Here is a 23,510-nt window from a genome sequence, read left to right as displayed (position 1 = left end):
CATAATGTGTCCTTATTAGCCAATGTTTAAACAAATCACACAAATTTTGACACAAAGGGGAATTGTCATTAGCTGAAAATAGAAAGCTTCTCCTTGCAGATGTTACATAGGAGACGGGTAGGGAAAACTGAGAAGCTTAAGGTTTACTGTAGCTCATCATTGTAGCAGCAAACCATGGTTTTCCAACCGTTCTGTCAATACATGTTGTTATGTTTAATTACGCTATTTCCTACACTTACCAGAATATCTCTCTTGGTGTGTCGGCTTTGTGGTTGCTGTGGTCTGTGTGGCAGTGTAAGCATTAGCCATTTGAAAAGTCAAAAACATTGCTTTGCTTAGGCTGCTAAGATACCCGCATTAAAATGGTCCTGGTTTCCAACTCTATTTATATTGACTAAAGCCACAAATTAGTATGTTCGTCATCATTAGTAATTTAAATATAAAGTCATTGGAGGCTTGGAAATGCATGCTATTAATAAATCCAATGCCTGAATTTCGTTTATTGACGTGTCAATGTTTGCATAAGTGGATAGATAGCTACATATGAACTGTGAACTATTCATTTCCTCTAGACCAAGCATACTGGCTTTGAAACAAGTTTTTTTTTTCTGGAAAGGAAAAAAAGAAGAAGAGCTGTTCACCTTTTTACATAAAGGATTTCTTTCAATTTACCACCTTGCTTGGTTACCTTTAAGTTCCCTTTTTCCACCTTGATCTGTTTGCACACCAGTGGAAAGTCTATATAGAGATGGGGGGGACGGTACTGCTGTACATCAGTCTTGCAGAAATCCTTTGGAGTGCTTTCGAAGTCGAGGTCAAAGTATGGAAAACTCTCTGCAAAGGGAACAGGGGAAAGGAATCAAGAGGGCACAAATGGATATGGTTTTCAGGAGAGAAACTGTGTTCCTGTAATGGGCTCTTAAGACCCCAAATGGGGTGAGAATTTCTCTACCTGCTATGGGAGATGCAAGAATCTCTGGTTTGCAAGTGGCCTCATCCTGCCCTGCCCCTGCTCTTCTGAGGAAGAATGTGAACTGTGCATAAGCACAATTCCAGGTTCCTGCCTTTTTCTAAATCTGTACCTCTCTTTTCCGTGCGCCCTCCCCCACCCCAGTCAGGGCAGATCCTAAGTAGAAAAGAATTTGTGTCTGTCCTGACTTGATCATTACTTCCATCCTCGGGAGAAGAGATGGAGGGCAGGGCAAGTCCAGTACTGTGCACCTCTGAAGGCATTGCTCCACACTTTGTATGGTGCTTGTTTGGGGACCGCAGTGCCTGATTAGCGTTTCTTCCTGCAGTAGAGATGCAAAGCCCATCCCACAGAGATGCATCCTTGAATTTAGAAAACAAGATGCTATTATTAAATCAAACTACATTAACAGCTCACCAGAGTGGGAGGGGGGTGACCTGCGTACCTGTCCATTATGTGGGTGCTAGCTGTAGATTGGGTATCTTCAAGGCCTCACTTAGAAAAAGAGCCTTCCTTTGGTTCTTTACCTCTAAACTGGACTTAGACCAGGCAGCACTTCAAAGAGAGGACTACAAAGTTGGCCACCCTAATTACAACAGTGCTTTCTACCCCCTGGTCTCCTCTATACTTATATCAACAACATAACACTGTGGAGTAAGGCATACCCTCCAACATTTCTCTGATGAAAAAAGACATGTCCTATTCCATAATAATAATAATAAAATTCTTTGTCCCCCACCCATGGGTGGCTTCCAATGTTGTTGTCGTTGTTGTTTAGTCGTTTAGTCGTGTCCGACTCTTCGTGACCCCATGGACCAGAGCACGCCAGGCACTCCTGTCTTCCACTGCCTCCCTCAGTTTGGTCAAACTCATGTTAGTGGCTTCGAGAACACTGTCCAACCATCTGGTCCTCTTATCCTTGTGCCCTCCATCTTTCCCAACATCAGGGAAGTCTTCTCTTCTCATGAGGTGGCCAAAGTATTGGAGCCTCAGCTTCACGATCTGTCCTTCCAGTGAGCACTCAGGGCTGATTTCCTTCAGAATGGAGAGGTTTGATCTTTTTGCAGTCCATGGGACTCTCAAGAGTCTCCTCCAGCACCAATATATAGAAAACACTAATTAAACATTAAAAACTTCCCGATACAGGGCTGCTTACAGGTTGTATAGTTACTTATCTCCTTTGCTCGGCGGTCACATAACTCCATCCTCTCCAGTATTTCTCTGATGAAAATATGGCTGTCCTAAGGAAAAGTGGGACATTCAGGGATCAAATCAGAAACTGAGATGGCTTCTGTAAATCTGAGACTGTCCCTGGAAAATAGGGACAGTTGGAGGGTCTGGTAAAGTGGGAAAGGAGTGGGTTTTACTCAGGGCTTTCCCCCCCAGCAAGAACTCACTCAGGTGGTGCCATTGCCATTCTAAGAGAACATGGGAGGTGTTTGTGGTGAGTTCCAGCACCCCTTTTTCTAGAAAACGCTGGTTTTACTCACTTCCCATGCATGTTTCTTGTTATGTAAAGTGTAAATCTCTCTCTCTCTCTCTCTCTCTCTCTCTCTCTCTCTCTCACACACACACACACACACACACACACTCTTTATGTGAACAGGGCAGACATGTGAGCTTTACACATGTGTCTGTCTGCTCCATTAGGTCCAACTTAGCCCTTAGAAATGAATCTGTATTTGCTGACAAGGCTCACAATCACTGCTCAGTGCTGTGTTGCGGAAGTTCTTGGAGTGACAGAAAATGTTTAAGTGGGGGGCTGGGGGAGGAAGGGTTGCCTCGTGTGCCCTTGGGTTCAGCAGCCGCTGCCGCTGCCAATGGGTATTTAATTCATAACTATTTTCATGCACTGCCTTTGGCCTCAAAGCTATTTGTCTCCTCCACCTGCACTGGGTTCTGCTCTGTGCCTCAGACCGTTTCTGGAGCAGCCGGCCAGATAACAGCAGGAGTGACACAGAAGCAGCTGTGTTTGTTTGATCTTCCCAGTGCCAGGTCTTTGGTCTGGAAGAGCCTTCGCAAGCCACTAACAGAGGCAAGACTAAGGCAACATACAGAAGAGCTCCAAAGTTGCAAATAACAAGTATAAATAAAGGCAAGCCAGGAATGAAAAAAGCACAAGGCAACTCTGGTAACGAAAATGTAAACACAAACAGACCCTGCGTTGCTATGCAGCCTTCTGAGTTTCCAAAATGTTTTAGGTGCACTGACTTGAGTGTTGTTTTCCTAGTCTGTGACAGGAGAATGTATTAGTCCTTTTTCTCTGTGCCCCCCCCCGCCCCGTCCTGTGAGAGTGTCTGCTGTTTTTGCTTGCAAGATTGTGGGGAAGGAGCAAGCACACAGAAGGGACAACTGGAAACCAATATAAATGGAGAGTTCTGAAAGTGCTGCGAGTTCCAGACACACGTCCATAGAAATGGCTTTCTCTATTGCGTTTAGCAGCACTGTAGCATTCCTCCATATCAAACTCACTGATTTCTTGTTCACACTAGTATTGGACACCTGGATAACCAAAGCGCTGGGAGAGCTTTACTCCCAGCATGTGTGAATCTGCTGCATGATGCAGGATTATGTTTCTTAATAATAGCATAAAATTCGTAGGCACCTGTGGTGGCAAGGTATTTTACGTTGAACAAGGAGGTACAGATTCTGCAAGCGCTCTTATCTACTCTGAAATCAGCACTTCATGCGAGTAGCATAAGGGAAATTGAAAATGGGTCATGAAAGTCTGGTCCAAAGGCTAGTGAAGAAGAAACGGTTTTGTTTTGTTTCCCTTTAAGTAATAAGAAAAAGCATGGTGGATAAAAATGAATGGTTTAATAAATGAATACCTGATTTGTTATAATTTTTAATTTCTTACAATTAAAAAAACAACCGTTGTGGTAAGCCTCTTTTAACAAAAGGGAAAAAACACATAGTTCAGTTTGTTTGTTTGTTTGTTTGTTTGTTTGTTTGTTTGTTAAATTTGTTTGTAATGACTTCTGAATTGAATTTCCGAAGGCAGAGGAAACGGCAGTGTACGAGCTCAGAATCAGACATTGTGACAAACCATCGTTTGTTTTGCTGGGCCTGAATCTTTGCAGTCTCATGATTCTTTGGGGGGGGGGTAGTTTCAATGTATGGTGTACATATATCAGGGTCCTGGCCATCTTTGAACTCCTGGCTTGCTATAGCCCTTGTAAACTGGAGCATTTAAATAACTGGAAATTCCAATGTTTGCTCAGGTCTCCTCTTTGGCTGTTTAGTTCTACAGATATTTGAGGATTGTGTCTTTAGAGTTTTATTTTTGGGTTCTGCTTGAGTGGAGTGTTGCTCAGTCCAGATTTGGATGACGTTCTCTCCCCCCCCCCCCCCCGCTGCCCCCGTGCATGTTTATCAGTATTCACCAAGTATAAATAAATATTCATAAACAGTGTGCATGGAATGACTTATACTGTGGAAGTAAAATCACCAGGGTGAGCTCCGAGCTTATTCTAAAAACCGTACTGTGATTAAAAATAAAACTAAAAAAACCAGGCTAAAATTCTGCTGAAAGGACACTTCCAGGCACTTGCTTTGACTATCAAATGGCAGCCCAAGTAAGAACCCAACATCTGATCATTTTGTCAAATCCCATCATTTTGAATTAGCATTGAACTTCAGTCTCTTTTAGCAATAGAGGTGTTTATGTTGGCATCTGTCTCTCCCAAGAAACAATGGAGTGTGCCTCCGGGGGTGAAGTCAAACTGCTGCGTTAGCTTCACCATACTCTGGGCAGGCCTGGCCAGTGTGTATGGAGGTCCTAGGCTGCCAAGACCTCGCTGGTGTGGGCCAAAGGAAAGCAAAGCAGTGTGTTTCGCACCAGCTTGGCTTCAGGAGTCGCTGGAAGGAGGCGTACAAGGCACCACCCAACTGTCTTAGGGACTCCACTCCAGATTTGTGCAGGGTTTAATCCATAAACTCTTCTTCTCCCAAAGATATCCCACAAGGCAGTGGAGGTTCAGGACCAGAGTGTTCCTTCTCCCAGATGGGCTACCTTTCTCAGGTTGGTGTGTCGCCGCTCCCCTTGATGGGAGTAGTGTTTGCAGCAGAAAAACTTTGGAGAGATTTTCTTGGCCTGTCCCTAACTGCACTCTTGTGCAGGGGGTAACTTGGATCAGCATTATCAGTGCTCAGAAACTCTAACTGTTAATGGTCTCTTTAAGAAGCAAATAAATACACGAAAACATGAACAAAAATCAGAGCCAATAACCTCCAGGATTTCCAGTGATTACAGCACACTTTCTGTGCTTTCCCCTTTATTTTTTCTCCTTTTTTATTTTTGGGGAAAGCAGGGTTCTTGCATGGGCTGATCAAAATCTCTCTTCTAGGTAAACGGCAAAAGGCCGGCACGTGAGCTTAGTATGAACTTCCGGAAGCAGCTGCAGTGGCTATCAAAACCTTGACTGTAGTCAACCAGTGAGCTCCTCCATCGGGAAACAAGAGCACTTCTGTTCGATGGGTGTGCTGACCTTTCGCTGCTCTTTCCATGGCGGGCAGGTGTGGGCCCAATACCTGTTTGTTAAAGAGTCGTAAGTAAAAGGCGCAGGAAAGCAAAAATCTGAGTCACTGTCTGCTCGACTCCCAACTAAAATAATTTAATTTTCCAACCAGTTCAGTTTCCCTTCGTTTAATTCTGAAGAAGAAACAACAACAAAGAACCCTACCCTGAACCCCTGACCTTTTGGATGTGAAACCCCCCTCCTCCTCCCGAGATGATTCATCTGTTTACCTTAAGACAATTAAATGTGACTCAGATTAAGTAACCTTTAAAGGCAGAGGAACATGTGCTAAAAACAAACCTCATCCCACCCAGTCCCATGCCAAGGGCTGAGGCAACAGTATCAGCCTGCATGCGTCCAGGACAGTATTATTTGGCAAGGAGGGGCCAGAAGGTGGAGCTGTTTCAGAAGAATCCACTTGTCTGCTATTATGCCCGCGTTCCTGAGTGCTGCAGTGCAGTTCCGTTAGGAAATCTGAAATCTGCGGGAGTTGCTGCTTGTTCACTTAGTAGTGGAGCTGAATGCTTAAACCTAAGGGAGCTAAATTTCGAAGTATCTTAGTTGACAGCGAAGCAGCTACTGGCATGAGGATTGTTGCAGTGTTGGAGGTAGGCCCAGCAGCAGCAATCTGTTCCATGAATAAACTGGGCCCGTCATCAGGATTTTAGGTTCTTCTTCGTCGTTTTTGTTTCAGTATTGCTGCTCACAAAATGCTGCAATGTGGGATTTAAAGAATGCTAAGGCGCTGTGCTTTTTATTTAGTTAGAAGAGGCTGAAAACATGCTCAAAGAGCTTTCGGGTGATTGTAGCTCCTTTTGCACGGCACTGTTGCAATCGTGAAATGTTATGCACGGTGTAATCCTCTGCCAGTTTATGCAGCCGTTGGATTTAGTCCCTGTTTTCAAAATGTGAAATGTGTTTCCAGATACACAATACAATGTTATTATATCCAATTGTTGTTGTTGTTTAGTCGTTTAGTCGTGTCCGACTCTTCGTGACCCCCTGGACCAGAGCATGCCAGGCACTTCTGTCTTCCACTGCCTCCCGCAGTTTAGTCAAACTCATGCTGGTAGCTTCGAGAACACTGTCCAACCATCTCGTCCTCTGTCGTCCACTTCTCCTTGTGCCCTTCATCTTTCCCAACATCAGGGTCTTTTCCAGGGAGTCTTCTCTTCTCATGAGGTGGCCAAAGTATTGGAGCCTCAGCTTCACGATCTGTCCTTCCAGTGAGCACTCAGGGCTGATTTCCTTCAGAATGGAGAGGTTTGAACTTCTTGCAGTCCATGGGACTCTCAAGAGTCTCCTCCAGCACCATAATTCAAAAGCATCAATTCTTCGGCAATCAGCCTTCTTTATGGTCCAGCTCTCACTTCCATACATCACTACAGCTCTCACTTCCGTACATCACTACTGGGAAAACAATAGCTTTAACCATAGCTTTAACTATTATATCCGATAATATAATACAAATAAACAACACAACAATATAGTGCACTTCTCTTGACTCATTGAAAGAAGAGAGCTATGGGAGTTCACAGCATTTCCGTTTCCATTGGGGTTGATGCAAAAAATGAGATTCCTGGATAATGGGTCTGGCTAGAATTTTTTTCTGAATAGTTGGAGGTTTTACTGCGTCTCTCTGTTATGCTACAAATGCAGAAATGGGTCTGATATGTCCACAACTTTGTCCGTCTTGCTTTTGCCCTGCCCACGTCTGTGTCAATTTTTCCCCTAGGACAATGGACCAGTAGTCTCATATTGTAAAATGTGCTGAATATTTCCAGTGATGGGGGCTTTCTAACACCAGATGCTGCTAGCAGATAAAAGATAAAATGTCATAAACCTCTCTCAGGAAAAAGTGAAAGAAGAGCTAGGCCTGGATCTAGATGTGCAGTGTCAGTAACAATTGTTGCGCTTTGTTGAAAGCCAGAAAACTTGCACCACTGAACATGGTCACCACATTTGGAACATTGTGCTAGCCTGATTGTACCCCCATAACATGCTAAGAGTGCTGTTTCTACGATCCACCTTTACAGGTGTTATATACCAGTGATATGCCTGTCTAAGCACAATTTCCTTTGGTCTTGTTGAGATGGGATTCGTTGGCAGTTTTGACCAAATGGTGTTCAGGGTATTTTCCTCAACCTTATAACCTAAATTCCATCCCCATATTTTACATAGTTCCGCCATTGTCCGATTGGTCTTAGACATGTTAATTCTTCAAATATTGTTTCATAAAATAATCTGTCACCTAAATTGGCTCAGATGTCTCCTTGGGAAATATCCTGATGCAGTTGCTGGAGGTGTGAGTAAAACTCAGGCATCTTCAGAGCAAGACTTGTGGAGGTTCCTGCTTGGATTACAACAAATATGGGGTACCCGCTTGATTTCAGTACAGAAGTTAATTTCGGAATTTTACTGCATGCTTGATACCTGTGTAACAATTTGGTCCCATTAGTCAGCTCTGGTGGTTCTTCAGACCAACATAGCTGGCAAGAAAGGATAGCTATGACTAATTAGAAGTCAAAGGTGGAGGGCTGAGAAAACCGAGGATGTCTGATTGCTCTAACCAAATAAACCAATCCATCTGAAAACCACTGCTGGGTTATATTTGTTGGAGACAGAGGTTCTGGCAGAAAACAAGCCCTGGGCACTAGAGTTCTTATTAGCCAGTGGGGTAAAAGAAGCAACCAGAAGAATATTTGTCAATATCAGTGCTAGTTTCATATTTGAGAAATACGTTAGGTACACAACACAACAAAGGGACATTATTTTAAAGGGCCAGATCCTGGAAAAATTAAAAAAAAGCCTCTCCCCCCCCCACCTTCCCCTCCCTTTTTCCCCTCTTTTCTTTTTGAGGAATGGGTGAAACTTGCAAGATTTATTCAGTTTTTAGGGTTTTTTTGTATACTCCCACAGAATTTAATCATTTCCAGTTTGGGCTGGATCCCACTGCTGATTGATGGTGGTAGTCAGTTTTAAATGCATCCATTTGTATTAATTCAATGACATTTTCATTTACGGCGGGAATACATCAGAATGTTTGTAATCCTCAAAGCCACATCTCGTGAATTGCATATTAGACCTGCATTAGCGTGCGTTTCTCATGTGGGAGGTAGCGATACGGAATTTCAGAAAAGAGATGCCTATGGATTCTTCTCGTCAACATGAAGAGTTTGCCTGAAGCCAAATACGTTACAACACTGTTGATCTAGAATCTATTCCTAAATCAAACATTCTTGCACATCTAACTCCATGATAACTCCCTCATAAACCCCCATGGTCATAGTGCATTTGATTACTCGTATGTCTGCATTTAGGCTGCTATAAGGAACGGTCGTTCATAGCTAGCCATTTCTCCGCTACCTTATCCCAGTATTTCAAGATACTTCAAACCTCCCAGGACACACACACACAAAAAAAATAAAAAATGGGGGAAGATTATATTATAGCATTTGCAAAAATGCCATAGATGCTTATCAGAACTGGGCCCTTCTAAGTGCCATTGGGCATATAACTACACAATTATCTGCTCCAACATGCAGAGGGACTGGGAATAGCACCTCCAGGGAATTCATTCACCCTCCTCTCAAGCTATTACAGGGCCATATACTTTCCTGTCAGCAACTCTACAGTCTGTGTCAGCCTCGGCACCAGCATTATGTCTGAAAATTATTTCAGACTATTTGGTCATCGTCACTTACGCACCATCTACCCCAGCTTTACACCTACAGTTAAGTAAACCGCATAACATTCGCCCAGTGAGCACATGGCCTAGCTTGCGTAGAGGAACTGCGCAGAATGGTCAAAATAAGGGGCTGGGTTTTGCACGTCTTTGGAATCGATGACACACGTCTAGCAGGAGGAAACCTTTGTTGATCTTGAAACGTGTCCGTTTCATGTATATACAGGTTGACTGTTCCATATTAAAATAGTCGGCAGCATCTTTATTTGGGAAAAGAGGATCCCCCCCTCTTCTCTTCTTCCTTCTGATACACTTGTACTTTTTTAAAAAAGTATGTGTTTAGTATTTTTAAATGGGCCCCTTCAGACAGTTTTCCTATCCTGCCACATTCAGCATGCGTTTTCACTGGAGTCGGCAAATAAGCAACTTTCAGCGCCTCCCTTTGAACAATAATTGGGAGGAAATGGGGGAGGAATAGTTTTCTAAAGGGGTTGTATTTGAAAACAGCCTGCTCCATAAACTCTCCTCCACCTTGTCCACCTCAGTTGCGTCTCTGCCTTTCAACTCCTATTATGAAAGGGAGAAGGTCTCTCACGGGGAATATGGGGTTGCTGGGGTGATCTCTTCTTAGCACAATGGCACAGTCATCTGGCACATCCAGGTTTTGGATACTGCAGTTCTGCTTAGTGTAAAAACTAAACCAAGCCCACCTTCTGTCTGTTCAACTTACTTTCTATCCGGAGGGATATTATTATATCAGGGCTTGATGTGCTAACCCTAGACAGTCGAGCTGGTGGGCTTAAGAAGGCAAACTGAATGTGCACCCTGCTGAAAGCAAAGGGCATTGGGATATTACAGTCTGAAGTATTTTGCTGTGCCTGTTGCTTCATGTTTTTGAGTTTTGACATAGGTTCTAGTTCCTATTGTAACTATGCTTTCATCATGATTGTGTTTTGTGTCTCTTGTGTGCCACCCTGGGCTTCTGTGGAAGAGCAGAATAGAAAGCCAGTAAATAATAAGAAAATACACATTGTGGTATATGTTTATTAACTTTGTTAACGTCACAGAGCATCGACTTGCTTTGCCACCGGCACACATTCGACTCTGGAAGCAGTGAGCCAGCTTTTCCTCTCTGCTCTAGAAAGAAAAGGACAAATGAACTCTCTTTTGACCATGACCAAAACTGCCTTCTCTCAGAGGTGCATAGCTTTTCCTATAGGCAATTTTACCTTTGACTTTCAGTTTCACCCAAAACTTGTGTTTTCTTTCAATAATGTAAATTGATTGGGGGATTTAGTAAGAAGAAGAGGAAGAAGAGTTTGGATTTGATATCCTGCTTTATCACTACCCTAAGGAGTCTCAAAGCGGGGCTAACATTCTCCTTTCCCTTCCTCCCCTACAACAAACACTCTGTGAGGTGAGTGGGGCTGAGAGACTTCAAAGAAGTGTGACTAGCCCAAGGTCACCCAGCGGCTGCATGTGGAGGAGCGGGGAATCGAACCCAGTTCACCAGATTACGAGTCCACCACTCTTAACCACTACATCACACTGGCTCTCAAGAAGAAGGGTCTATTGGGTGGTGCTGTGGGTTAAACCACAGGGCCTAGGGCTTGCCAATCAGAAAGTCGGCGGTTTGAATCCCCGCTATGGGGTGAGCTCCCGTTGCTCGGTCCCTGCTCCTGCCAACCTAGCAGTTCAAAAGCACATCAAAGTGCAAGTAGAAAAATAGGTACTGCTGTGGCGGGAAGGTAAACGGCGTTTCCGTGCGCTGCTCTGGTTCACCAGAAGCGGCTTAGTCATGCTGGCCACATGACCCGGAAGCTGTACGCCGGCTCCCTCGGCCAATAAAGCGAGATGAGTGCCCAACCCCAGAGTCGGCCACGACTGGACCTAGTGGTCAGGGGTCCCTTTACCTTTACCACCACTTCCTACTAGCACTTTGTGATTAAACTGCAGTTGGTACAAGCTAAAAAACATGCAAGCCTTTCTTTATTAAGTCGCAATGGTAGCCTATTTTCAGACACGCTTCCCCTTCCCCCCACCCAGAGCCATTAATGAGCGGCTAAAATGATCTCCTGCTTTCATTTTTAAGGGCCTAGCCAATAATGACCTCAAAAAGGCAGGTGACAGTGGTGCTTAATGAGATATGGGCGTTCTCAGTGTAATCCCTCTGCTCCCAGTAGCCGTTAGGTCAACTAAACATTAACGTGCTGTGTTTATACAGTCTCTGACACTTCAAAAAACCAAAGGAGGATCACAGGCCTTGCATTAAAGCCAAAGGGGAAAAAGTTTGACACAAGGTTGTAATCATCTGTGTCTGAAGGGGAAAGAGCCTCCTCGCCTCTTGCTTCTCAGCAAGTTCGAACAAGACACGGTACCACTTTGTGCGAATTGGGTGCAAGGGAAGGTGCACAAATGCCATCCTTGTGGTTTAATTAAGGTCTCTGTCTCTCTGGTGAGGTTCTCGCCAATCCATTGTTATGCCTGGTGGGTTTTTTTGTGTGCTGAGGCAATGGCTGGCTCTCAAGGGGAGGGAGAGAGAAGAGTGTGGGAAGAGATGGGGCTCGTATGGCAGCTGCTAACGACAAATACCATCCTAGCTTATGGCTGCGTGTTCCAGCCCTGTTGGAAAATTACGTCTTAAATAACAGATCATGAAAGAGCAACCCTGACGAGGTCTGTAATTTAGTCTCGAGAGGAAATTCTCCATTCATCAAGCGTGTACCGGAGAACTAAATTAGGCCTCTTTGGAGCGAGACTTCGTGGGTTAGTTTTGTGCTAAGGTTGCTTCTACCTTTCTGAGTCGATCTGGCCGTGGGAGATTGGTTCCCCAAGATCAGCACCAATTCTCTGGTCTACTCCACGAGTGGAGTGGGGAGAGAAAAAATAGGTCTTCCCCAAGCCAGCTTCAGAGTTGTCAATTTTCATCAGCTGAGTTTGCACATATTTGACATTCGGTGACATTCCTACCCAGTGGATGTTGGGTAAGTTTTGTCCCTTCAGTAAGCCCTTGCAATCGTGCCATTCCAAAGCAGCTCTTTGTTTTGAATATTATATCTTTATTGGTTTAAAATACAAACATACAAACATACAACGAAGGTAAGTATAACAAAGTTAAATACAGAAAGGAAAAAAAGAAAAGTTTGAAAAAAACAAGAAAAAGAAAGAAAGAAAAAACCAAAGATTTATACAACATCATATCTATCAAATAATTATTATTTTTTTGCAAGAAACTTCCAAACTTTCTCGTTATACTTTTTATATTGCCATGGTATTATCGCGCAGTTTTGTTTTGTATCCTTTTTCATACATTCTACTATGATATATATTTCATTTATCTATTGTTCACAAGTATCATTCCAGTTCTGCTAAGATGGTATCATTTTTGCAGTATAATCTTATATATTCCTTAAATATTTTCCATTTCCGGTATGTTTTCTGATATAGTGGTGAGCATAGCTGCCTTCCAAAGCAGCTCTCTGATATTCAAGATAAAATATATTAAAGTAAATATATCTGTCTGCAATGGCACAGAATTTATAATCTGACTGCAAATGAGGTGTACAGCCCTGTGAAATTTATTCCTGGAGTGCTTCAGTTCGGTTGAAGATTTCTACTAGCTTCGCATCTTCCAAAGTGTCCTGCAAGTCTCCATATAATATCCGCTGAGCTATGAGTCTTGTGGGGATCTGCTCCCTGCCTTGCAGGATTCTTCCACCTAGCCTGGGAAAGCCGGGCCCTGACTGATTCCAGCTACAAAAGCTGAGGCAGCTGAACAGACTTTTGGGTTGGGATATTGTGTAGTAGGTTTTGTTGCTTCTATTATTGCCCTAATTGCTTAAAATGTTTTAAACTGCTTTTGAACCTGGGTGTTTATAATTCAGAGTTTTGTTGTTTTTGAATTGCATTACATTTTGTAACAAAAGGGGAGGGAAATTCCTTCCAGTAGCACCTTAGAGACCAACTAAGTTTGTTATTGGTATGAGCTTTCTTGTGCATTTCGTATCTGAAGAAGTGTGCATGCACACGAAAGCTCATACCAATAAGCTTTTTGAGGTGCAGCAACCAGAACAGAACACAACATTCAAAGTGTGGCCACACCAAAATTTGTGTAACAGCATTATGCGATTGCGGGTTTTATTTTCAGTCCTCTCCTTATTGATCCTTAACATGGATTTTGTCTTTTCAAGCCGACATACACTGGGTCCACTTTTCAAGTGTGCTGTTTGCTGTGACTCCAAAACCTCTTTCCTCGTCCATCACAGCCAGTTCAGACCCATATATTATATATTGTTAAGTTGGGGGGGGGGGTTTGTGCCAATGTGCATCACTTTACACTTGCTTACACTGAATTGCATTTGCCATTTTAATTCCCATTTGCCCAGTTTGGAGAGAGCCTCATTACCCCTTTTTGTTTTCACCACCTACAACAATTTGGGGTCATCAGCAAACTCAACCACCTCACTGGGCACTCCAGGTCATTTATTAACAAATTACAGAAAAGCACTGGTCTTAATACCATATATATTGCTACATTCCACTGTTGGAAATGTCGGTTTCTTCCTACTGCCTGCTTCTTGTTCTTTAAGCAGTTTCTGATTCTCTTATTCCATGACGATGAAACTTACTTAGGAGTCTCTAGTGAGCGATCTAACTGAAAGCTTTTTTAAAATCTCAAGTACACAATGTTGATGGAGTCACCTTTTTCTACGTGCTTGTTGACACTCTCAAAGAACTCTAGAAGTCTAAACTTTAAAACCAAGCCCACCAGCTTGCCCATCTTGGTTCAGAGGCTTATGAACACTTATAACAGTGTCTCTCCTTAAATGTCTCCAACAAACAGGTAAAGGGACCCCTGACTGTTAAGTCCAGTCGCGGATGACTCTGGGGTTGCGGCGCTCATCTCACTTTACTGGCCGAGGGAGCTGGCGTTTGTCCGCAGACAGTTTTTCCGGGTCATGTGGCCAGCATGACTAAGCTGCTTCTGGCAAACCAGAGCAGTGCACGGAAACGCCATTTACCTTCCCGCCGGAGCGGTACCTATTTATCTACTTGCACTTTGACGTGCTTTCGAACTGCTTGGTTGGCAGGAGCAGGGACTGAGCAATGGGAGCTCACCCCGTCGCAGGGATTTGAACCGCCAACCTTCTGATCGACAAGCCCTAGGCTCTGTGGTTTAGAGCACAATGCCACCAACATCCCATGCTCCAACAAATAGGTCTCTTTTCATTGCTATCATGTCTCCTGCAGTGTGCCTGGTTCTATCCATCCCCCAGTTGGACATTCATACACTGATTTATTTTTATCCCTTATGAATGTTCCTCAGCTTCTGTTGGCTTTCCACCAGTGATCAGTATTTTATATATATATATATTTCCAGCCCTTATGATTTTAAGCACGAATAGGCTTGTTCCATTTTGATTCAAGTGAAGTGCAGCCATTTTGTACAGACCTCACTTGCCCCAAACCTGATAACTGAAAGCACTTGTTCCTTGTTAATCTTGCACAATGTTGCCTTATTTCCTTCTTATCCTTGCGCAATGCTCCTTTATGTAAATGATCATCTTGAACTTGTGCATTTGGCTATTTTGTGTTTTAAATAGGAATCATCACTTAGCCATAGAAATCGCTTTGATGTACTTCAAAGGATGAATACAAAAGAAAAGAAAAGAAAATAGAGATGTGGTTCAAAACATGAAAAAAGATCCTCTGTTAGCACAGTGAAGTTTCTGGATGTCTGAAGCAACAGCGTCATCACACGCCTCTCACAATTTAGGGAAATAGCTAGTGACCATGGTGAATGGATTGATGTGTGCAAATGTACCTTTTTTAAAAGGCTGACATTTTGAGGTGGGTAGGGAATACTTGGACTGATGGTTTCAGACAATATTTGTCCAAACGAAATATGGGAAGCAGAGCAATGATCATGGTTAGGAAACTGGGTGATGTGAACACGGTACCAGTTACCTCTCACAAGTTTTAGTGACTGACTTTAGAACTTGGAGCATTCCCACCCGGCCAATCTACATTTGTCATCCTACCCGAAAAGCAAAATAACAATTTGCTTTATGGTGACAGTGAAATTGTTGAAAACAAACCAGTGGAAGAACATTTCAGCCTCCCAAGGGCACTCTGTAGTTGACCTTAAGGTGGCCATTCTGGAACAAAGAAACTTCAAAGGATGAATACAAAATGAAACGGCTGAATTACAATTCATCAAGATGTTCCTTGTCATCACTTGTAGGTCAAATCGAGACAAAGGATTTTTTTAAAACATACTACATGCATTAATTAGCTGACCAATGCCAGGATATCTATTATCATTGACTGTTTAGGTTCCCCACTGCAGGTGTTAACAATAATCTCAGCAATGGCTCCCATTCTGCTTGTTGTTGTTTAGTCATTTAGTCATGTCTGACTCTTCGTGACCCCATGGACCAGAGCACGCCAGGCACTCCCGTCATCCACTGCCTCCCGCAGTTTGGTCAAACTCATGCTGGTAGCTTCGAGAACACTGTCCAACCATCTCATCCTCTGCCGTCCCCTTCTCCTTGTGCCCTCAATCTTTCCCAACATCAGGGTCTTTTCCAGGGAATCTTCTCTTCTCATCAGGTGGCCAAAGTATTGGAGCCTCAGCTTCAGGATCTGTCCTTCCAGTGAGCACTCAGGGCTGATTTCCTTAAGAATGGAGAGATTTGATCTTCTTGCAGTCCCTGGGACTCTCAAGAGTCTCCTCCAGACCATAATTCAAAAGCATCAATTCTTTGGTGATCAGCCTTCTTGATGGTCCAGCTCTCACTTCCATCCCATTCTGCTATTGTAAAAGATTTGAGATGTGCCTGTTTAGCTCATTTTGAATTTCTGATTATCACTCACTGTAATTTTTGCATCTCATTGCCATTCAACTCCCACCTTACAGTTTTCTCCTTTGTATACCCACCTTGCCTACTGATTTCGCTTTGTGCATCTGACAGGTTGAACTCGCATCTACAAAAACTTATGCAATAATGCATTAGATAGTATTTAAGGTGCCACAGGACCTCTAATAGCTTGCTTTGTTGCAAGAGATTTTCAGTTTTGTTATAATTAAATGTATATTCTGCCTTTCTCTACAATGCAGACCTGGAATATCTTAGAACAACAGCAACAAATGAGCATCATAATTTAAAAAGGCCACAAAAGAGCTAAATATTAAAAGAAGCAGAGCAGAAAAAGCAATAGAACAAAAAATTCTAAAATATTTTTTCTAAATGTTTCATGTAAATTGCATAAAAGTTGTGTGGGGTTTTTTTTGTTTATTAAGCAGCCAGTAAATATTGTTAAATGCTTGCAGAAATATCAGTGTCCTAAATGCCTACTTGAAAGCTCAAAGGTATGTTCTATCCTCTGATATAATCCATACATTTATCCATAAAAGACAAGCTGAAAAAGAAAAGCTTGATTAGTCTGACAGGTGAATGCAGAGGGACAGTAAATAAATACAAACACAGGAATTTACTGAGATGTGCTAAGGGTTCGTTTGGAAGAGGCTGGGAAACTATTAATGATCTATTAATGAGATCATTAAATTGAGAAGAATTCCATGTTTCTGTCCCCCCCCCCCATTTTTTTGCAGTCTCAGAGCATGTCATGGCCCCTTACGACTCAGTTTTACATAGTAGCTTTCTTGTTTGGCTGGGTAGCTCCAGGGATGTTGGTCTGGTCCAGATGAACAATCATGCCTGCACAAGCCCCAGGGCTGGGCACTTTATCCTAACCCTCCCTTCTGCACATTACATGCCCATGGTAGTGTTAGGATCCTGACTTTTCTTAAGCCAAAGTTCCCCCACTATGGGATACGGGTGGCGCTGTGGTCTAAACCACTGAGCTTCTTGGGCTTGCCGATCAGAAGGTTGGCGGTTCGAATCCCTGTGATGGGGTGAGCTCCCGTTGTTCGGTCCCTGCTCCTGCCAACCTAGCAGTTCGAAAGCATTCCAGTGCAAGTAGATAAATAGGTACCACTCTGGTGGGAAGGTAAATGGCATTTCCGTGCACTGCTCTGGTTTCAGTGTTCCGTTGTGCCAGAAACAGCTTAGTCCTGCTGGCCACATGACCCGGAAAAACTGTGGACAAACGCTGGCTCCCTCGGCCTGTAAAGCGAGATGAGCGCTGCAATCCCAGAGTCGTCTGTGACTGGACTTAACTGTCAGGAGTTCTTTACCTTTTTACCTTTTTTACCCCCACTATGCTAGTTGGTGTAACATAACATATATAAAATTCCTTTCACAGATTTTATGAAGCTGCATAAAGCAGTGCCACTGAAGGAAGCTCTTTGTTATAGATCTTGGGCTTTAAAATTTATAAAACACCTTTTGAAAACCATTAAAAGCTGCTGCAGTTCTTTCAGATGGGCCTTAGTATCACACATAGAGATGACACAACTGAGTCATTGGTAGCAAGGTGGCGGGTTTTTCTAACTTACTGGATTTTCCATGGAAAGGGTAGATCTGGATTAAAGGTGGGGGTTACAACAGGCAGCTGAGGGGCTGGGTAAGCTATCTGTACCTACAACAAACAGCACCCCACCTGTCTTGTCTGCCCCCCTGGGGCTTTCAGGGGTGTGTCCCACAACCTAGCCATTTAACATTTCAGAAGCCTGTGGCAGGGCCCTTTGGTGTCCGTGAGGGGGTCGGGGTTGAAATAATTTTATTCTGAGTTTGCTTTAATGCTGATTTTTAGATGTGCTTTTGTTTTCGATTCCTAGTGTTGTTAGTCAGTTTTATATCATTTTAACTCAGTTGGTAGCATGCCTTGCTTATTTATAGTGGGAAATCTGTATAGGTTAGCAGTCCTGGAGACTGTGATCTTCTGCCCTCCCCCTAAAATAGCCTGTTTTCATTGTGGGGCTGATACTTGCAGTATCCCCACAAGTAAACAGTTCCGTATTCCGTGTGCCAATGTGCAAGCCCCAACAATGTCAAATATAGGGATTAGTCCTAAGAATGTAAATACTTCACTTGAGAAGTGCAGTTCTTGGGAAATACTGTCATGAGCCTTTAAAGAGCCACAAGACTCTGTTATTTTATATGTTTCCTGGCACAATCAGCGTGTCTTTTCAGCACATACATGAGAAGTGGTTCAGTTCAACAGCAATGGGAAGCTGCTTGACTTAACTGTTACATGTTATGGTATATGCAGACTGCTGAAACTTTGCATTCAGGTTGGTTCTTGATGAGGATAGCATGAAAGGGGTCATCTGTTGGGCTGCTTTCACACACACACACACACACACACACACACACACACACACACTGGAGTAAACCAAATTTAATACGGTGACACTTACTTCTAAGCAGACATGCATAGGAGTGTGCTGTTGGTCATTGCTCAGGGTGTGTGTGTGGTTTGCTTGTTTTTTTTAGATTCTGAACCCTCATCCGTATATTTTGCTGTGTTTCACCAGCTATTATCTTGTGGTTGTCTGAACTGTGTATATTTATATAAGTACATTAGTCATATGTTGCATATTCCTGATTTATTGTTCCTAATGATTCACTTCTTTCTTGGTTGAGCTGGATGAACTTCTGCGTTTGTGCAGGACCAAAAGATCCCCATACATGCAGGCACTAAAGCACTCCTGTGTGCCTTTCAGGACTTCCCCAAAGTCTCCCACTTTTGCAGGAGTGTGTGGCACAAGATGAGTTGCCTGTTGCGGCCAGGAAATTCAGTATATTCTCTGTTGTTGGTATCCGTCTGACTCAAGAGAAAATGGAGTGCACCTCCAGGAGTGAAGTCAAACCGCTGCCTTAGCAGCACCAAAGTGACCTTCCATGGTGCATAAGCAGTGTGTATGGAGGTCCTGGGCTGCCCAGATGACAAGACCCTCCTCTCAGCCTCACTGATGTGGTCCAAAGGACAGCAGAGCAATGTGCATGTGCTTGGCTGTAGGAGTCCTGCATGATATCCATTTGTATCTCCAATGATATGTCATATGTTGCTTCAGAAGATCTCTATGAGGTTTTGAGGGGCATGGAGGCTATAGCAAAAAAGCCCAAGTGCATGCATGGAAACTCCTAGTGTAGTTATTCGAATGCCATTGATGTATAATTTCTCAAATTCCATTCTAAGTGGGGGGTTTTTAATGCTAAATATTTTCATAGGAGATACATTGGAAGCATTTGATGTAGCTCTTCAGGAAATAGATCTGTGGTTGAATTCCACTTTGGACAGGCATATAGCACATCAGGGGACTGGCAGTGGCCAGGAACTAGGACAGTGAGTTACAAGTCAGGTGGAGAAGGGAGGAGAACACAGAAGGCCAAGTGTATAGGTGAAAATTCCAACCAGATTTTGCCAGTCTTCAGCACAGGCAGTCAGGTGGGAGAGGTGCAAGAGATGGTGTTGAGGAAGAGCTGGAGTTCCAAAAAAAGGGAGAGAGAACAGAGTTCCGTGAAGAAGGCAGTAAACGTATAGTGGGAGAAGTCAACATAACTCTGAGATTTCTTTGAGGAGCACCAGACACATCAGAAATATCAGTGGACAAGGGGATGCTGTGAGGTCATTCAAGACTGCTCTGGAGAGTGGGGCAAGGAGGTCAGTAGAGTAAGGATGATCAGGGTAAAAACACAGATAGACAACTTGGAGAGAGGTAGGGAACAGATTTGTTGTTGTTGTTTAGTCGTTTAGTCATGTCCGACTTTTGTGACCCCATGGACCAGAGCACGCCAGGCACTCCTGTCTTCCACTGCCTCCCGCAGTTTGAGCAAACTCATGCTGGTAGCTTCGAGAACACTGTCCAACCACCTCGTCCTCTGTCGTCCCCTTCTCCTTGTGCCCTCAGTCTTTCCCAACATCAGGGTCTTTTCCAGGGAGTCTTCTCTTCTCACGAGGTGGCCAAAGTATTGGAGCCTCAGCTTCAGGATCTGTCCTTCCAGTGAGCACTCAGGGCTGATTTCCTTCAGAATGGAGAGGTTTGATCTTCTTGCAGTCCATGGGACTCTCAAGAGTCTCCTCCAGCACCATAATTCAAAAGCATCAATTCTTCGGCAATCAGCCTTCTTTATGGTCCAGCTCTCACTTCCATACTGAGAAAACCATAGCTTTAACTATATGGACCTTTGTTGGCAAGGTGATGTCAGGGAACAGATAGGGACCCAGAAAGAATGTTCAGGTTCTTTCCTATATACTTTTGGACACATAGCTGCTTGCTTGCTTATTGAAAATGCAGGAAGTTTATTCTCATGGTTGGTTGCTGGGTTGCTATTTGTTTATGGTATTAGTAATATTTGTGTCCTCAATCGCCACTCGCCCAAATTATAAATTCTATGTTATGCTGAACCAATGCATTGGAAGCATTTGATGTAGCTCTCCAGTCCTGAGCCTTCCTATCTATGTTGTCACATTCCGTTTTTAAAATGTCCGAATTTGGAACCAAGCTTCCAAACTCTCATTGAACTTGTTTTGTTGCGCTGGTGTGCTGAAGTAACCAGTAACATTGGGTGCTTCCAGATGGGTGTTTATAATAGGATCAATGCTCCTCGAGCATGCAGATTTTCCAGGGAGTCCACCCAATGTTGTCTGTGTCAAAATGTCAGCCCATGTTCCTCCACCACCATTTAATCCAGATTAATCCTGTTACCGACAAACCTAGACAGCATCTTAAAAAGTAGAGACATCACCTTGCCAACAAAGGTCCGTATAGTAAAAGCTATGGTTTTCCCAGTAGTGATGTATGGAAGTGAGAGCTGGACCATAAAGAAGGCTGATCGCCGAAGAATTGATGCTTTTGAATTATGGTGCTGGAGGAGACTCTTGAGAGTCCCATGGACTGCAAGAAGATTAAACCTCTCCATTCTGACTCCCTGGAAAAGACGCTGATGTTGGGAAAGATGGAGGGCACAAGAAGGGGACGACAGAGGATGAGATGGTTGGATAGTGTTCTCGAAGCTACCAGCATGAATTTGACCAAACTGCGGGAGGCAGTGGAAGACAGAAGTGCCTGGCATGCTCTGGTCCATGGGGTCATGAAGTGTCGGACACGACTGAACGACTAAACAACAACAACAACAATCCTGTTACCAATGATCCATTTTCAATATCTCGGTGACCTGTCTGCACATTAAACCACCCATCTTGAAGCCACCCACTATGTCAGCACACCTGATAAATTTGATGGCAACTGTCTTCAGTCTTGTTGGAAATGAAGTATGTACAGTGCGGTTGGGTATAAAGCAATAAACTCAGTTTCTAATATAGCCACTAGGTGGCATTATCTTTTCTGTAGTTGGAGATTCCTGCTCAAGATGTGCTTCCCCAGTGACAATGGACTCCTATCTTTATTGACGCTCTCATGCATGTTTCATTGTCATATTTGGTCAGACCATCTTGCACATAACTGCCATGAGGTGCTATGCTACAGCAGGTACACAAATCTATTAAGATTATGTCAACGTTTAGATTGGCCAAATTTCTCTAAGGGCCTTTCCCCGTTATTTGTTTTAGTGGCATAGAAGTTACTTGGATGTTACAGAGGGCTAAAAGTAAAGGTAAAGGACCTCTGACAGTTAAATCCAGTCGCGAACGACTCTGGGGTTGAGGTGCTCATGTCGCTTTACTCGCCGAGGGAGCCAACGTTTGTCCGCAGACAGTTTTTCCGGGTCATGTGGCCAGCATAACTAAGCCACTTCTGGCAAAACCAGAGCAGCATACGGAAACGCCATTTACCTTCCCACCAGAGTGGTACCTATTTATCTACTTGCACTTTGACGTGCTTTTGAACTGCTAAGTTGGCAGGAGCAGGGACCGAGAAATGGGAGCTCACCCCATCATGGGGATTCGAACTGTCTACCTTCCAATCAGCAAGCCCTAGTCTCAATGGTTTAACTTTAGACCACAGCGCCTCCCGCATCCCTTACAGAGGTAAATAAAATGATTTGGGTGCGATATGATGTAGAAAATATTTTTGCTCTTTCCTTTCCCATTTCTAACCAATATCCACATTACTTGTCAGAAACACAATTCAGCTGAATTTCTGGATCGTCTTTGGTGTTCCAGTGCAGTTTTCTGTCGATTCCCATCCATATTCCTAGACATTAAATGATATTTACCTTCAGTGGCAATCAAATCCACTGTTGCAGTTAAATGAAGGTTATGAGCTCAGTCCTTTTCTTTGTGGAAGCCCTTGTGGGAAGGGTAAGATTGTGCCCAAATGCCAATGCCTCAAGTGCAATGTGATTCATCACTGTGTTGCTTCCACCAGCATTGCTGTTCTTTACGCAGGACATCAGCATGCAGCTATAACGTTTACCTTTTAAAGGTAAAGGTAAAGGGACCCCTGACCATTAGGTCCAGTCATGACCGACTCTGGGGTTGCGGCACTCATCTCGCTTTATTGGCCGAGGGAGCCGGCATACAGCTTCTGGGTCAAGTGGCCAGCATGACTAAGCCGCTTCTGGCGAACCAGAGCAGCGCACGGAAATGCCGTTTACCTTCCCGCCAGAGCGGTACCTATTTATCTACTTGCACTTTGACGTGCTTTCAAACTGCTAGGTTGGCAGGAGCAGGGACTGAGCAACAGGAGCTCACCCCATCATGGGGATTCGAACCACCGACCTGCTGATCGGCAAGTCCTAGGCTCTGTGGTTTAACCCACAGCGCCACCCGTGTCCTGTTTACCTTTTACCTTACTGCAGTTGTATGGGTGCAGCTGTGCAGTGTAATGTGCAGAAAAGGGCAGAGTGGTGGCATGGGAGCAGTGAACTTGAGTCAGAATTCATGGTGCCAGAAAGGAGAACCCTTCTTTGTTCACCCTAAAACTAAATTTCAAGAAAGAGCAGGTAAAATTACATGCTCATAAAAAGCATAGATGCTAGAACCATGATCCTGAGGATCGCAAAACCTGCAACATCTGATTGCGGCATTTGCATCTGAACTCCACACACACCCCTCCACACATTTGCTTTCAAGCAGTGCTTTTTTTCTTGGGGTACGCAGTGGTTCGCATACCCCTAAACATTTTGTGAATCTAAGTTTGGCCTCATTGAGGGGCAGTATTTCAACAGGAGTAGGAAAATGAGAGTACCTCTAAACCTTCAAGTACACCAAATACTTTGCGACCGAGTGATTGATTCTGTTGTTGTTGTTTGCAACACAGCAAGCTTGGTTGCCAGCTATGGTTCAGACCAGGGATGGGGAACCTGGGACCCTTCAGATGACGTTGCTGGACTCCACCTCTTATCAGCCCCAGCCAGCATAGCCAAAGGACAAGGACAATGGGAGTTGTAGTCCATCCAGAAGGTCACAGCTTGCCGTCTCCTGGTTTACACAGGCTTCTGAGAATGGATTAAATGTTATCAGC

The 23,510-nt window shown here is 43.8% G+C and overlaps 1 protein-coding gene across 5 annotated transcripts in view; it reads left to right on the top strand.

The window, feature by feature from the left end:
* LOC308473634 (uncharacterized protein) overlaps positions 1–23,510 on the top strand; it is a 197,663-nt gene that overhangs the window by 164,030 nt on the left and 10,123 nt on the right. For 2 of the 5 annotated variants that reach the window (XR_013984115.1, XR_013984117.1), the window contains 2 exons: positions 4,927–4,994; positions 5,320–5,789. The exons of 1 other annotated variant lie outside the window; for it this stretch is intronic. The gene's annotated coding sequence lies outside the window, so the exon portion shown is untranslated. Of the gene's footprint in view, positions 1–2,959; positions 3,095–4,926; positions 4,995–5,319; positions 5,790–23,510 lie in introns of those variants that run through there. 2 more of the 5 variants (XR_013984116.1, XR_013984118.1) reach the window with 2 other exon arrangements.

Source organism: Podarcis pityusensis (genome assembly GCF_964106645.2).
Source record: "Podarcis pityusensis genome assembly, chromosome: 3".
NCBI classification, from domain to species: Eukaryota; Metazoa; Chordata; class Lepidosauria; order Squamata; family Lacertidae; genus Podarcis; species Podarcis pityusensis.
This window is presented reverse-complemented; position numbering and strand designations above follow the sequence as displayed.